This window comes from Bison bison, unplaced genomic scaffold (genome assembly GCF_000754665.1).
Source record: "Bison bison bison isolate TAMUID 2011002044 unplaced genomic scaffold, Bison_UMD1.0 scf7180017864043, whole genome shotgun sequence".
Lineage (NCBI taxonomy): Eukaryota > Metazoa > Chordata > Mammalia > Artiodactyla > Bovidae > Bison > Bison bison.
In genome coordinates this window covers 2,495,137-2,500,390 of record NW_011494615.1, presented here as the reverse complement: position 1 = coordinate 2,500,390, position 5,254 = coordinate 2,495,137, and the positions used below count along the sequence as shown (strand labels likewise).

Here is a 5,254-nt window from a genome sequence, read left to right as displayed (position 1 = left end):
CAGAGTACATCATGAGAAGTGCTGGGCTGGATGAAGCACAAGCTGGAATCAAGATTGCCAGGAGAAGTATCAATAACCTCAGATATGCAGACGACACCACCTTTATGGCAGAAAGTGAAGAAGAACTAAAAAGCCTCTTGATGAAAGTGAAAGAGGAGAGTGAAAAGTTGGCTTAAAGCTCAACATTCAGAAAACTAAGATCATGACATCTGGTCCCATCACTTCATGGCAAATAGATGGGGAAACGGTGGAAACAGTGGCAGACTATTTCTGGGGGCTCCAAAACCACTGCAGATGGTGATTGCAGCCATGAAATTAAAAGACGCTTACTCTTTGGAAGGAAAGTTACGACCAACCTAGACAGCATATTAAAAAGCAGAGACATTACTTTGTGGACAAAGGTACGTCTGGTTAAAGCTGTGTGTTTTCCAGTAGTCATGTATGGATGTGAGAGTTGGACTGTGAAGAAAGCTGAGCACCAAAGAATTGATGCTTTTGAACTGTGGTGTTGGAGAAGACTCTTGAGAGAGTCCCTTGGGCTGCAAGGAGATCCAACCAGTCCATCCTAAAGGAGATCAGTCCTGGGTGTTCATTGGAAGGACTGATGTTGAAGCTGAAACTCCACTACTTTGGCCACCTGATGCGAAGTACTGACTCATTTGAAAAGACCCTGATGCTGGGAAAGATTGAAGGCGGAAGGAGCAGGGGACGACAGAGGATGAGATGGTTGGATGGCACCACTGACTCAGTGGACACGAGTTTGAGTAAACTCAGGGAGTTGGTGATGGACAGGAAGGCCTGGCGTTCTGCAGTCCATGGGGTCGCAAAGTCAGACACAACTGAGCGACTGAACTGAACTGCCTCTGATAGAGGCAGTCCAGCACTTCTGTGTCCTAGAGAATTACCTAGATATGAACTCTGCTGCTGCTGCTGCTAAGTTGCTTCATTCATGTCTGACTCTGTGCGACCCCATAGATGGCAGCCCACCCGCTCCTCTGTCCCTGGGATTCTCCAAGCAAGAATACTGGAGTGGGTTGCCATTTCCTTCTGCAATGCATGCATGCATGCTGAGTCTCTTCAGTCATGTCCAACTCTGTGTGACCCCATGGACAGCAGCCCACCAGGCTCCTCTGTCCACAGAATTCTCTAGGCAAGAGTACGGGGGTGGGTTGCCATTTTCTTCTCTAGATATGAACTCAGACACCAGAAAATATTTCTAGGAGATGAGATTGCAGACAAAGGAGAATGGATTTAGAAGTCATGAAGCAAGATGTAGAGGAATACAAAGCCATTCTACATTGCATTTTATATCTTTGTCAAGAGGTTTTCTTAAAAAAATAAAGTCTGTCCCTGAGGGTATTCCTTTCAGGATCTAGTGAATGTTTCTGTGCAACAGAAGATGGACCTGGATAAAGCACTGATTCTTGAGCCCTGCATGACCTTGGCTGTGTAGTCTGGTTCTGGCTGCTTTCTTCTAGGATGCTGGGATCCCTGCCTTGTGTCCAAAATTGAGGAATGGAGGCTTCTCTTTAACTCCATCACAGTCTAAATCTGTAGAGCCCAGGTATAGTAGCTTGGATAAAAGCCAGTTAAGGATGCTGTGCTGTGCTGTGCTGAGTTGCTCAGACATGTCCAGCTCTTTGCAATCCCATGGATATAGCCCACCAGGCTCCTCTGTCCATGGGAATTCTCCAGGCAAGAATACTGGGAGATCCTCTTCCAGGGGATCTTCCCAACCCACGGATCGAATCGGGGTCTCCTGCATTGCAGGTGGATTCTTTACCAGCTGAGCTACCAGGGAAGCCCCCAACCAAAGATATCAAGTCCTAATCCCTGAAATTTGTAAATGTAACCTTATTTAGAAAAAGGGTCTTTGCAGATGTGGTTAGGTCAAGGATCTTACGATAGAGAGATTATCGTGAATTATTGAGATGGAACCTAAATGCGGTCTCAAGAGTCTTTATAAGATAGAAGCAGAGGGAGAGTTCACGTAGCTCACAGAGGAGACAGCGATGTAAAGACAAAGGCAGAGATTGGTGTGATGTAACCCCAAGCCCAGGACTGCTGGGGCTGCCACCAGGAGCCGGAAAAGCCAAGGAAGGATTCTCTCTGAAGATCCTGGAGAAAGCTCAGTCATCCGAACTCCAAAAGTGTGAGAGAATAAATTTTAATGTTTCAAGCCACCAAGTCTGCAGTAATTTTTTTTTTTTTTTACAGCAACCTCAGTAAACTTGGATACATGGCCAGGGCAGACACAGGTCTACAGGGGCCCAGACCAGCTGTCTGTGATGGCCCTGGAACTGAGCAAGAGGCGGTCCTTTGGTCCAGGCTGTGAGGTCCTCTCCCCAGTGCCTCACCTGACTCCCTCATCTTCACAGCGCCTCATATACCATTCAGCTTATTGGAAAACTTCAGTCCACCAGGTGAAGGAACAGTAAATAGCAGGATTTCAAGGAACTCACAGTAAGGATGCCTGGGAGTATAAATCAGCCGCAGAAACACCTCTGCTGACTGGGCTTGCCTCTGCCCAAGTCAGGTTGCTCAGTCGAACTTGGCCTCGACCAAGTGGTCCGGCTTTGTGGAGTGGAGGAAACAGGCAGGATAGAGGCCAGCTCAGTCCCCAACGCCCCTTGGCCCCTGCTCAGTTACCCTGCATAAAGCAAGGATGTCTGTGCCAAGTCCCGTGCCATCATTCTAGCCCTACGTGGAAGCTGGTCTTGGGGGAATTCCACCCAGTCCCTGAGGCCTGCGTGGCCCAGACGGGGAGAGGTCCATGGTCCCTTCCACAACTTCAGGTAAAGCAGGTATCATAGTTTCCGCCCTTGTGATGTGAATCAGCAGTAACTGTGAGCCCCCGAGTCTCCCTGTCTGTGAACCATTGATCTTTGCTTATCACTGACAAAACTCTTGTAAAAGATCTGAGGTTTTCCCCAAACTACGTCAGCCTATGAATAATGTGGGTGAGGGGAATTACCTAGATATGAACTCGGACACCAGCGGTTATTTACATGAGATGAAATTGCAGACAAAGGAGAATGGATTTAGGGGTCATGAAACGAAACATAGAGGAACACATAGCCATTCTAAACTGCATCTAAAGAAAGAAGTTGAAAGTGTAGCATTGAAACGGATGTCAATCCGCCTGGGGGAATTCTTAGCTCGCTCCCTGCGTTTCCACGGGGAACTTCCACATCCCTCCAGAAGGGGGAGCAGTAGCGGAAAAGACAGCTCTGGTTCCACCTCTCTTCCTGACGGAGGTGGGGGGTTGGGGGTGGGGTTGGTGGCGGTGATGAGTTCCTATGACTAGCAGGTGGGGAAATTTTGTCACTTGTATCCGTTGGACCACAAAAGCTAGAGGAATGGGCCCCTTTCTCTGTTACCTTTTTAGGGCAGCCTGAACTCCACAGTAAAGGTGCCCGTGGCTGTAGACCTTCGTGGTGAGGTGACAGAGTTGGTCTGGTTTTGTCAGGTTATATCCCTGCTTCTTGATACTGAGGCAGGAGACTGTCCTCAATGCGGATGACTGAACTTATCCCAGCGACCTGGTCTCACAAACAGAAATAAACCATGAGTTCATCACTTCACAATTCTGTTCCTGAAGTGCCTGTTCTCTACACCGTAAGGAAGAATCTGCTGCATTTCTACACACTAAAAATGAAATATCAGAAAGAGCCAGTTTAAAGAAAAGTCCCACTTAAGATTGCATAGGGATTTCCCTGGCCATCCAGTGGTTAAGACTTCACGCTTCCACTGCTGGGGGTGCAGATTTGATCCCTGGTCGGGGAACTAGGATCCCATATGCCATGTGGCACAGCCAAAAAAATTAATAAGTAAAATAAATCTTTAAAAAATCACAGTAAAGGAAGCCCTAAGAATAAGCTTAACCAAGAAGGTGAAAGATGTATACCCTGAAAACTAGAAAATATTGATGAAGGAAATTAAAGATGATTCAATGAAATGGAAAAATATCTCCTCCCCTTGGATTGGAAGAATTAGCCCCCCGTTCCACTGAACCCCAAGGCAACCACTGATTGTTTGCTGTCTCTGTCATTTTGCCTTTTCCAAAACATTCTCCCGTAGTTGGAGTCATACAGCATGTAGCCTCTTCAGACAGGCTCCTTTCAGCTAGCAATACGCACTTTAAGGCTTCTGCTTGTGGCTCGATAGCTGGTTTTTTAAGATCACTGAAAAACATGTCACTGTGTACAGGACCACAGTCCTGTTTATCCATTCATCTATCAAAGGACATCTTGGTGGATTCTCATTTTTTGGCAATTATAAGTAATGTTGCTATACATATTTGTGCTCAGATTTTTGTGTGGATATGTTTTCAAGTCATCTGGGTAGAAATCAGGAGCATGCTACTGGATTATATGGTAAGCCTATTCTAGCTTTGTAAGAAATTACCAAACTGTCTCCCATAGTGGTTGTACCAGTTTGCATTTCCACCAGCAATAAATGAGAGCGCCTCTTAATCTTCTTTTTGTAAAAAATTAATTGATATGCTTTTCTCTTGTTAATCTTTAAAATATTTGTTTTTATTTATTTGGCTGCACCAGCTCTTAGTTGCAGCATGCAGGATCTTCAATCTTTGCTGCAGTGTGCGGGATCTTTGGTTGTGTGAACTCTTAGCTGCCACATGTGGGATCTAGTTCCCCGACCAGGGGTTGAACCCAGGCCCTTGCACTGGGACCATGGGGTCTTAGGCAGTGGACCACCAGGGAAGTCCCTTAATCTTCTTCCTCTCCAGTATTTGGTGTTTTGATTTTAGCCATTCTAACAAGTGTGTAATGATAATTTACTGGTGCTTTAATATGCGGTTCCCTCTTGTTTTTTCATACACTAATCTTTCATCTGTATGTGTTCTTTGGTGAGATCTATTTTTGAAGTTTTGGGGTTTTTTTGTTATAGTGTTTTGTTTTAGCATTGTCACTATGTGTGATTTTTAAGCATTAAAAAAAAGTAGAAGTATAGTTGATGTTCAATATTACATATGTACAATATGACATATCACGGGTGTACACTAAAGTGATTCACAATTTTTAGAAGTTAGACTCCAGTTATAGTTATTACAAAATATTGCCTCTGTTCCCTTATTATTAATATATCCTTGTAGCTTATTTTATCAGAGAAGGAAATGGCAACCCACTCCAGTACTCTTGCCTGGAAAATCCCATGGGTGGAGGAGCCTGGTAGGCTGCAGTCCATGGGGTCGCTAAGAGTCAGACACGACTGAGCTACTTCACTTTCACTT

At 45.3% G+C, this 5,254-nt stretch overlaps 1 protein-coding gene across 4 annotated transcripts in view; it reads left to right on the top strand.

The window, feature by feature from the left end:
* The window catches only part of CCR8 (chemokine (C-C motif) receptor 8), a 20,348-nt gene that overhangs the window by 9,866 nt on the left and 5,228 nt on the right, over positions 1-5,254 (top strand). The window lies entirely within an intron of this gene.